Here is a 12,302-nt window from a genome sequence, read left to right as displayed (position 1 = left end):
CAGTTAATTTCTTACTTCAATTCTTATATTTCTCAGTTTGTGCCAAGTGAAATCACATATCCTTAAAACCACTTACAAATTTAATTGTTATCCAATTTTAAGGGTAAAAAGTTTGGCTCCCACCGTAGGACTAAGGATAATAGTGATTGACTGGTGCTAATTTTCATAACACACATTGTTTAACACTTGTTCTTGTAAGCGTTTTTATTCCAAGATCAATATGTCGAACTCTCAAGCAGTACCCACACACATCGACAATGGTCTTGGTTTTCATGGCAAAAACGACAACGTAGCCGCCCTAGGAAATGAAGTGCCTCCAGTTGAACTCGAGGGAATACCACTTGCAGACCCCATCGATGTTAGTTCCCATGTTTCCCTGGATGCAAATTTGGGCATCGAGCCCGAAAATAGCATTCGCAGAGACGTTCGATCAGCTGGTCAGAATGCATAGGGCGACGAAGAAGGCGGAATCAGCCTTCGAATAATATTCGAAATGCTGCAGGCTCAACAAGTTGCAATAGCACTTTAAAAACAGAACCATGCACCGAGTAGGGGCAAACCCGAGCCATCACAGGAAGTATTTCACAGGGCTGAACCAGTACCGATGAGGTCAAATGTGAATGAGTCAGGGACCGACCCCGCTATCTTGAAAATGTTCGAGGAGCTGACAAAGCGAAATGAATTGGGGGAGAAGAAGATTGAAGCGAATGACAAAAAAAGTGGAAACATATAACTCCCGAGTTAATCAAATTCCGGGGGCACCACCGATTTTGAAGGGTTTGCATTCAAAGAAGTTCGTACAAAAGCCCTCCTCCCACCCGAGCGCAGCTCCTAAGCCCATTCCGAAGAAATTCCGCATGCCAGAAATTCCCAAGTATAATGGAACTACTGACCCCAACGAGCATGTCACTTCTTACATATGCGCAATAAAGGGGAATGATCTAGAGAACGATGAGATTGAGTCCGTACTGCTGAAGAAATTTGAAGAAACTTTATCAAAGAGGGCGATGATATGGTACCACAATTTTTCACCTAACTCCATTGATTTTTTTGCCATGCTCGCATATTCCTTCGTCAAAGCACACGTCAGAGCGATAAAGGTCGACACTAGAAAGTCGGACCTCTTCAAAGTAAAATAGAAAGACAACGAGATGCTCAGAGAGTTCGTATCTCGGTTCCAAATGGAGCATACGAATCTGCCCCCAGTCGTCGACAATTGGGCCGTTCATGCTTTCACTCAAGGCCTAAATGCATGAAGTTCGGTAGCCTCACAATAGTTAAAGCATAACTTGATCGAATATCCAACTATAACCTGGGCTGATGTGCACAATCGGTACCAGTCAAATATTAGGGTCGAGGATGACCAGTTGGGAGCCCCTTCCGGGTCCATTTATCTAAACAGGACCATCGACAGAGTTAAAAGGGATATTGACCGGGAACCATGGTCAAACAGAGATCAATATCGGTCATATGGTGGAGATTGGAGAAACAACGGGCCTGGACGCAACCCCGTTCGAATTGATAGAAGAAATGATCGAGGACAAAGCTCTTGAGGGCTCATGAATAAGAGCAGTTTTGACAGAAATGTTGAACCCAAAGAAGCACCACGACTATCGGAATACAACTTCAACATTGATGCATCAGTTATTGTATCGGCCATTGGGCGCATCAAAGACACCAGGTGGCCCCGACCTCTGCAGACTGATCCGGCCCAGAGAAATCCTAATCAAATGTTCAAATATCATGGCACCCACGGTTATAGAATAGAAGATTGCAGACGGCTGAGGGAAAAGGTAGCTCGTTTGTTTAACGAAGGGAATCTTCAAGAATTCTTAAGCGATCGGGCTAAAAACCACTTCAAGAACAGAGATTCAAACAGACAGAATGAGTAATAAGAGCCGCAACACGTGATCCACATGATTGTTGGAGGGGTCAATACTCCTCAGGGGGCCGTATTCAAACGCACCAAGGTGTCAATCACGAGGAAAAAGCAGACTCGAGACTACGTACCGGAAGGGACCTTGTCTTTTAATGACGAAGATGCAGAGGGGATCTTACAACCTCGCAATGACGCACTGGTATTATCTGTCCTTATGAATAAAATTCAAGTTAAATGTGGTTTGATTGATCCAGGTAGCTCAGCCAACATTATTCGATCGAGGGTCGTAGAACAGCTCGGCCTACATGATCAAATTGTGCCCGCAGCCTGAGTACTTAACGGCTTCAGCATGGCAAGCGAAACCACCAAAAGTGAAATTACGTTGCCCGTGAGCGTGGCCGGGACCATCCAAGAAAAAAAGTTCCATGTGATCGAGGGTGACATGAGGTACAACGCTCTGCTAGGAAGGCCGTGGATCTATAACATGAGGGTAGTACCCTCGACCCTTCACCAAGTTTTGAAGTTCCCGACATCGGAGAGAGTTAAAAAAGTGTACGGGGAACAACCCACCGCCAAGGAAATATTTGCAGTCGATGAAGTGATACCGGTATCGGCGCTCTTATCAATGAAGGGATCAGACTCGAAGGGAAAGTAGAAGGCCAAATAGCAACCATAGACATCGGCCTCGACCAAATTACAAAAGCAAGGGATCGATGAGGATGACGACTACTGGATCCCTCGATCCTTCATAATTCCCGATGACTCCAATGCCACCAAATCGACGGTCGAAAAGCTGGACCAAGTCACACTGGCCAAGCATCAGCCCGAACGAAATGTATACCTAGGCACGGGGCTAACCCCAAAGCTCAGGAAAAAACTTATTCATTTCCTTAAAGCTAACATGGATTGATTTACTTGGTCCCACCCCGATATGACAGGGATCCCACCAGAAATTACCACTCACAAACTGAGCCTGGACCCCAAAATTTTGCCTGGTGAAGCAAAAAAGAAGGCCCCAGTCCGAGGTCAAACATGCCTTCATCAAGGACGAGGTAACCAAACTTGTCAAAATATGATCCATTCGGGAAGTAAAGTATCACGAATGGTTAGCAAACGTAGTGGTAGTCCCTAAGAAGGGAAACAAACTTAGAATGTGTGTAGATTATAAAGACCTGAATAAAGCATGCCCCAAAGATTCTTTTCGTTTGCCTAATATTGATCGTATGATCGATGCCACGGCCGGTCATGAGACTCTCAGTTTTCTCGAAGCCTACTCCGGGTATAACCAGATACATATGAACCCAGAGGATTAGGAAAAGACCTTGTTTATCACATGTACAGTAACTACCTTTATAGTGTAATGCCATTCGGTCTAAAAAATACTGGTGGAACTTATCAACGCCTAGTAAACCGAATGTTCGAAGAACAAATAGGAAAATCAATGAAAGTTTATATTGATGACATGTTAGTTAAGTCCCTGTGAGCAGACCATTTAAAGCATTTGCAGGAGACTTTCGATATACTGAGGAAGTACAATATGAAGCTCAACCCTGAAAAGTGTGCATTCGGGATTGGCTCGGGCAAGTTTCTTGGTTTCATGGTGTCCAATCGGGGAATCGAGATCAACCCCGATAAAATCAAAGTTATCGAGGATATCACGGTAGTGGATAATGTAAAGGTCGTGCATAGGCTGATGGGGCGGATAGCCGCCCTAGGACAATTCATTTTAAGATCTTCATATAGGAGCCAACGATTATTCTCGCTTCTTAAGAAGAAGAGCAATTTTGCATGGATGGCCTTGGAAGAACTAAAGTGGTATTTATCGAGCTCGCCGCTGCTTCACACCACGAAAGTGGACGAAAAGCTTTACATTTACTTGGCAGTCTCAGAGATAGCAGTAAGAGGAGTCCTGGTCCGAGAAGAACAAGGTACACAATTCCCTGTCTATTATGTTAGTCAGACCTTAGGTGAGGCCGAAACTAGCTATCCACACTTAGAAAAATTAGCGCTTGCTTTAATAAGCGCCTCAAGGAAACTAAAACCATATTTTCAATGTCATCCAGTATGTGTTGTAACAACTTATCCTCTTCGAAATATTTTGCACAAAACCGAGCTCGGGTCGATTGGCCAAATGGGTCGTAGAAATCAATGGGGTATGATATTGAGTATCGATTCTGAACCGCCATCAAGTCTCAAATCTTGGCAGAATTCGTGGTTGACTTTACGTTGGCCCTCATAACCGAGGTTGAAAAAGAACTACCGATAAAATCGGGTACATCTTTGGGAGTCTGGACCCTCTTTACGGACAGTGCTTCGAATGCGAAGGGGTCCGGATTAGGCATCGTACTAAAATCACCCACACGTAATGTAGTTAGACAGTCTATCAGAACTACAAAATTGACTAACAATGAGGCCGAGTATGAGGCCATGATTGTAGGTATCGAACTAGCTAGAAGCTTGGGCAGAGGTCATAGAGGCTAATTGTGATTCCTTCATCGTGGTAAACCAAGTGAACGAGACTTTTGAAGTTCGAGAAGACCGAATGTAAAGGTACTTGGATAAACTACAAGTGACTCTACATCGGTTTAGGGAATGGACCTTGCAACATGTACATCGAGAACAGAACAGCGAGACCGACGCTCTTCAAACTTAGGTTCATCGGTCGAAGATGACGAACTCAAATCGGAGACTGTCATACAACTCATGAGATCGGTAATCGAAGAAGGTCACGCCGAGATAAACTTCACAAGTTTAACCTGGGATTGGAGAAGCAAGTACATAGAGTACTTAAAGAACGGAAAGCTTACATCAAATCCAAAGGAGTCGAGAGCTTTGCGCACAAAGGCAACACGGTTCACTCTTTCCGAAGACGAAATGCTGTTTAGAAAGACGTTTGATGGATCGTTGGCAATATGTTTGGGACCGGGAGATACCGACTACATTCTACGGGAAGTTCACGAGGGTACTTGTGGAAATCATTCCGGTGCCGAATTATTGATCCACAAAGTAATTAGAGCAGGATACTATTAAACCGATATGGGGAAAGATGCAAGAGAGTTCGTTAGAAAATGCGACAAATGCCAAAGGCATGCGCCCATGATTCATCAACCCGGGAACTACTCTACTCGGTCCTGTCCCCACTGCCTTTCATGAAATGGGTAATGGACATCGTTGGCCCTCTCCCGTCGGCCCCAAGTAAAGTTTAATTTATTTTGTTTATGACTGATTATTTCTCTAAATGGGTTGAAGCACAGGCTTTCGAGAAAGTTAGAGAAAAGGAAGTCATATACTTCATTTGGGACCACATCATATGTCCATTCGGGATGCCCTCCGAAATTGTATGTGATAATGGAAAACAATTCATCGGCAACAAAGTAACTAAATTTCTCGAGGATCACATGATCAAAAGGATCCTATCAACACCTTATCATCACAGCGGAAACGGACAAGCCTAATCGACCAACAAAACCATCATCCAAAATCTAAAGAAAAGATTGACCGACGACAAAGGAAAATGTAGAGAAATACTACCCCAGGTTCAACGGGCATACCACACAATATCGAAATCCAGCACCGGAGCAACATCGTTCTCGTTAGTTTATGGCACCGAAGCTCTGATCCCGGACGAGGTTAGAGAACCTAGCATTAGGTTTTGATGTGCAACAGAGGAATCAAATAACGAGACCATGAATATGAGCCTAGAATTTTTGATGAAAGACGTGAATCCGCTCTCATCCAATTGGCCGCTCAAAAATAACGGATCGAAAGGTAATACAATCAAAGAGCCAATCTTCGACATTTTAACATCGGAGACTTGGTGCTAAGAAAAGTTACCCTCAACACCCGAAATACGAATGAAATGAAACTGGGTCCGAATTGGGAAAGACCGTACCAGGTTCTCAAAATCATCCGAAAAGGATCCTACAAGCTCGACACGATGAATGGCGAACGACTGCTAAGCAATTGGAACGTATCGCACCTAAAACGATACTACTGCTAAGGTAAGCCCTCTTCCATTTTCATTTATATTTTAAACTAACCCTTGTAGGTGTTCGACCAAAAACAATGATGGATTCTTCAACACAAAGCCTTTAGGTCTGAAAGCACGCGTTGCACTCTATTTTCCTTAGACCGATTTTGTCCCAAATGGGTTTTTCGGCGAGGTTTTTAATGAGGCAACCATTGGTCGTGCTAACTTAGAACAATTTAACAGTATCCGAGGTTTCTTTACAATTAACCTCGAATACTGGGGGAGGGGGGCATTGCCCTCGAATGTCAACTTTGATGCGAAGAAATTACTTCATGGCAGTTAATAAGCCCAAGGGGCAAATCCCGAATTAAAAAGGCTATGGACGAATTAACACGGTTCAGAGACTACGAATTACGTAACAAAATAGACCTTCAAATTCCCTCATAAACCGGTTAAAAGGGCTACCTCCGGCAAAATCATAAAAGGCTTCGATAATATCATGCCTCGAAAACTCTAATGAGTACAAAATTGTTCGAACTCCCGAACAGTTCCTTATTTCATGCTAAGGCATTACAAGTTTTGCAAATACAAATGATAAAAAACCTTTTCAAGCCGAAAAGGGGAGAAAGCCATAAACGATCTTTTTATAAAGGCTCTATCGGCCTAATACAAAGCCTAAGGGTTGTTTTTGCTTCGAGTTCGAGAGACCATCCTCGTTCAAATAAGAAACCTAAGGGTTACCTTATTTCGATTCGAGCAAGCACTCACTCGATCGTAAAGACTAAGGGTTGTACTAGTTCGGTTTCAATCAAATTGTCTAAACATCGGGCCTTAGAATACAACTTCATAATTCTATAAGGCAGAAAGGAAGAAAGTTTTTATATATATACACGTCAAAAATTATTTACAAAGGCAACATGGCTCGATCAAATTTCTCTACAAAAGACCAAAATGGTCTTAAAAGAAACACAAAAAATGCTAATTCTAAACGACTTAGTCTTCTCTGGGAGCAGCATCTTCGCTCTCAAGGCCTTCTCTGCTTTTAGATTCGCTCATACTCCCAGAATCATCATCATCAGGAAAGGCCAACTCTCTGTCTTCAACTTCGAGCTCCTTAGCATTCTCGATCTCGGCTATAAGATCGAAGTCACGAGCATGGATCTCCTTGAGAGTCTCCCTTCGAGACTGGCATTTAGCATGCTCGGCAACCCAGTTTGCTCGAGCCTGAGCAGCTTCGGCAACCTTCTTCAGCGTCGGACCGGTAGACGGACACCATTGCATCAGCATTAGCCTTGGCCGTTTTGACCTCCGATTTGGCCGCTGCAAGTTATATGGCCAGCCTCTCTCGATCGAAAGTTGTTGAACCCAACCGAGACTGGAACTCCTCAATTTTCTTGGCTTGCATCAAGGCTTTTTCTTTCAAGCTTCGGAGTTAGGTCTCAGCCGAGGCCAGTTTAGTTCGGGCAGCCTCCTTTTCTAAGGCAAGGCGGTCCATGTTCTTTTTCCACTCCTCGGCCTCCACTTTCACGGCGTTCACTTCAACACGAAGCTGCCTGATCACATCGAGCTTTTGCTGTACCCGTGGGACCGAACTGTTAGCCATTACGCTCGAGTCAGAATCATTAACTTCAAAGATTCTTTTTACCTGCTCGGACAAATTGGCTTGTTCTCTCTGAGATACTTCTAGCTCAGCCTGAAGTCCTTTTGCCTCTCTTTCTCTCTGCTCACTGAGAAGCTTGAAGGCATCTCTCTCTTTAGTAAGCCCTCAGATTTCGACTTCGTACCAGCTCAGCTCCCCTCGAGATCGGAGAAATACCTCGTGATGAAGCACATAGGCCTACAAAAATAGAAATAAGGAATTATACAAGGAAAGAAAAATACAAGTATGAAAATTAACAAAGAGAAAATGAACTTACTTGATTCAGGGCTTGTTGAGCTTCGTTGAAAAGATAAGAAACTCCCACCTCGCCCGAGCTCTTCTTCGGAGCCTCCAAGTCACTCAGACTAGTGACATCTTTTACCCCAACAAAATAAACACGGAAAGGATCTTCCTCTCTATGGGCTCCCTCTCCGTGACAAGTCTCCACGGCTTGAGCATCAAAGTATCATCGACTGGGAAAAAAAAGGAAACGAGGGTGAATCTCCGATCTCTATTGCCCCAAGTGGGTCTTTTGGGGCGCCGCCTCCGTATTGGGGAGCCTCAAGCCCGGTTTCCACACCGGCATCCACCGCCTCTTCAACAGTCTCTTCGCCCCGAGATAAAACATCTTCGGTTCCTCTCGACTCGGGATCTTGGGCCGAAGTCTCCTCCTCGACCTCATCGAGCCTGGACGGAGCAGTATCGACTCCCACCAGTTTCGAAGATCTCCGAATCTCGGTGCTAGCTCACGCACGGACTACCAACCCAGAATTATCTTCTTTCTCCTCTTCTTTTTCTTATTCTTCTTCTCCATAGTTAACGGGATTGTGTTCCCCTTAGGTTTATGGGATGTTCTCTTCTTGAGTTTTTGACCCTTGTAGTTCGAGGCCCTTTTCCTCTTATTCTCCTTCGCCGGTTTCGAGGTAGGCGGTAAAGCTTCTTCATCACCGGACAAGGGTCTCATAGTCTCATCCTTTCCGAGACTTACAAAAGGAGAAATTAAATAAACTCATACTTGAGGAAAAATGCATGAACGATAGGCAAAATCGACAAGCCAAGAAGAAGGCTTACCATGATTACGAGCCTCCCACCGGCCTTTGACAAATTACGCCACGCGCGCTCGGCGTATGTTGATGTTGAAACTAGGTTCTTGAACCAGTTCTCGAGGTGGGGAACCGCACCCGACATCCAAGCAACGACTGCGTCGAGAAAAACACTGATAAGAAAAGATGAAGAAGTAAGAATAACAAAAACTAAAAACGGGATCATACTTACATTTCATATTCCATTTCTCAGGAAATGACATACTCTCATCCGGGATTAGGTCCGAGGTCTTCACCCGAACAAACTGGCCCATCCAACCCTGATCTTTGTCTTTATCTATACTGGAGGTGAACGCCTTGGTGGCCTGGCGTTAAAGTTTTATCAGCTCACCTCGGTAGAGTCGAGGGCTATATAATCTTACGAGGTGGTCGAGGGTGAAGGGAAGCCCATCGATTTTGCTCATAAAGAAACAAAGCAGTATCACGATCCTACAGAAAGAAGGGTGAATTTGGCCGAGGGTCACCTGATATTTCTTGCAAAAATCGTCGATGACCGGATGAGGGGACCCAGCGTAAAAAGGATAAGTGTAAACACTCAGGTACCCTTCCACGTGGGTAGTGATCGCTTTCTCCGGTGCCGGTATCATAACCTTTTTATTTTTCTAATTGAAATTCTTTTTCACTAGATCAAGAAGACTTTTGGGTATCGAGCATATGTATCTCGATATCAGCTCGTATCAACCAGGAACCGGTGAGGTTTTCTCGACCTTAAAGTCAGAATCTATGACACACACCCCGGGAATAAGTTCTTCAGGGCGTGGCTCCACCACTGGTTTCTCGCCGGCCGGTCGAGATGAGGAAGCAACCTCTTTCTGCGGAACAATTTTAGATATTTTTGCCATTTAGGTTTTGTGAATAAAGAAGAATGAAGACTGAAGTATTTGGTGTTTTAGGAAGAACAAGCAAAGAAACTCAAAGATTTGAAGATAGGAAACTTTGAAGAAGGCAAAAAACTATGGAGATTGGAATGAAAAATATTTGAAAGTAAAGTTTGAAATAACGAAGAAGGGGGCTATTTATCGTTTTCACAACGACGGTTCAAAACTGTTAGTGGTCGACCGTCGACTGACGCATATTAAATACCTGGTAAACTGTACCGACAAGACGTTTCTGTCACTTCTACTATTTATGTCACGACGATTACATCATGATCAAATGCTCAAATCGTTACTTGTCATTACTCTCCAAAAAATGAGGGGACTATCAGTATACGGTCAAAATCGTGCTTGCCCGATTTTGTATGGTTAATCGAGACCGGGGTGGCAGACCGAGGTTCAATCCCGAGTTATATTGGATCGTTACATGAATAAATATTGCCTAGCTCGTGATTGAGGGATCGATCGAGATCGAGACCAACTAAGGTCGAGACCGAGAAGGATAGGGATCTAGTGAGATTGAAGGAAGCCTGCTAGGTCGAATAAAAGAAAGCTGATGAATCTGTGACCGGGCAAGGATTGTGGCGGAGATCTCGGCATATATCAAGTTAAGACCGGTTGATTAGCCAATCAGAAGATTTCCTTATGTATTTAGAATTGTACCATATGTAGAACTCCTCTATTGTATAAAGGAGATTCCAATCATTTTGTAAGGGGACACGCACAACTAAGCAACATATTACGTTTTCTCTCTTAAGCTCTCTTATTCAGTTGTTCAGTTCTTCCTTTTCAATAATATACTCAGTTGGTTCGAGGGTGACCTAGCTCGAGGGCCAAAGTTGCGCGTTACATTGGTTTGCTTCATTTTACAGTTAATTTCTAACTTCAATTCTTCTATTTCTCAGTTTGTGCCAAGTGAAATCACATATCCTTAAAACCACTTACAAATTTAATTGTTATCCGATTTCAATGATAAACACCTATATTTGTTCCACATTTTAACTTGTACCCTATTTTTTAAAATTATTAATTTGGTAGCCATCTCACAAAAAATTCGTAATAATATGACAATTACACCCCTGACAAAAGATATAAAACAATCTCCTCCTCTCCTCTCAGCAACTTTATAAAAAAAAATAGAAACTTGTCCATATTCATCTTCAGAATCACACTTGCATGAAATTGTTTCACCTTGAAGCTAAAACTTCATGCTAATGCATGCTGAAGTTATTTATCCTCCAGTCTACAGTTTTACCATGAATTTTATTCGAAACTTCAGTCTAAACATGCTGAAGTTATTTAGTTCATTTGCTAAAACTTCAGACTAAACATGCTGAAGTTATTTAGTTTATTTGCTAAAACTTCAGACTAAACATGCTTAAGTTATTTAGTTCATTTGATAAAACTTCAGACTAAACATGCTTAAGTTATTTAGTTCATTTGCTAAAATTTCAGACTAAACATGTTTAAGTTATTTATTTCATTTGCTAAAACTTCAGACTAAATATGCTTAAGTTATTTAGTTCATTTGCTAAAACTTCAGACTAAACATGTTTAAGTTTTTTAGTTCACTTGCTAAAACTTCAGATTAAACATGCTTAAGTTTTTGTCTTGTAGTATGTAATTTTCTAATGAGTTCTTGCTAATGCATGTTGAAGTTATTTAGTTCATTTGCTAAAATTTCAGACAAAACATGCTGAAGTTATTTAGTTCATTTGCTAAAACTTCAGACTAAACATGCTTAAGTTTTTGTCTTGCAGTATGTAATTTTCTAAAGAGTTTTTGCTAATGCATGCTGAAGTTATTTAGTTCATTTGCTAAAACTTCATACCAAAACATGCTGAAGTTTTGTAACGCAATCTACAGTTTTGTCCTGAGTTTTATCCGAAACTTCAGTCTAAACAAGCTGAAGTTTTTTAGTTTATTTGCTAAAACTTCAGCCTAAACATGCTTAAGTTTTTGTCCTGCAGTTTTCAATAGTCTTTTATTAAAGAAGGGCAAAATCATCTTTTTAAAATGCTTTTAACATAAAAAATGGGTACGGATGCAAACGGAAAAATAAAAGGGGTATAAGTTAAAAAGGGGCGACCAAATAGGGCGCCCCATGCAATTTTTACGACATATCTTAGGGATTTTATCTTCCTATACACTATTTGAAATCTTATTACCCTCCCTACTCAAGTTTCTATTTAATTACATGGTCATATACAATTTATCAATTATATACAAATAAGTTTTAAATGAGTATCCCTTTATATTAGGAATTGAATAAGGAATATCAATTATTTCCTTATCCCTTTATACTTGCCCACTCTCTCTCTTTGTCTCTCTCCGTCTCTCTCTCTCTCTCTCTCTCTCTCTCTCTCTCTCTCTCTTCGTCTCTCTACTCTCCTCTGTTTTCTCCCAATTTTTCTTCATTTGATGTTCTCTATGTTTATTATGCTTTCTTGATGTATAGAGTTTTAATGGAATTTATCAATGGATTTCAATGGATTTCAATCGTTTTAACTTAGCAATTTTCTTTCATGTTGCACAATTGGTATTCAAATTGAAATTGTCAATCAATAAATTTTGAAGGTGTTTGACTCTCCACCATTGACAACCACTAAAAAGCTTTGAAGCTTTGAAATCGAATTTGGGTTTTCAAAAATTATTATTTGTTTGGATTGAAAGAAGAAGAAGAAGAAGAAGGAAGACAATGTACTTACGAAATTGTAGTAAAGTTGTAGTATAATTTTATTCTGTTGTAGTTTATATATATATATATATATATATATATATATATATATATATATATATATATATATAATTTGAATGTTGTATGAAAGTTGAAAAA

The sequence above is a fragment of the Nicotiana tomentosiformis genome, chromosome 5 (genome assembly GCF_000390325.3).
Source record: "Nicotiana tomentosiformis chromosome 5, ASM39032v3, whole genome shotgun sequence".
In the NCBI taxonomy this organism is placed as follows: domain Eukaryota; kingdom Viridiplantae; phylum Streptophyta; class Magnoliopsida; order Solanales; family Solanaceae; genus Nicotiana; species Nicotiana tomentosiformis.
Note: the sequence above shows the minus strand (reverse complement) of the source record.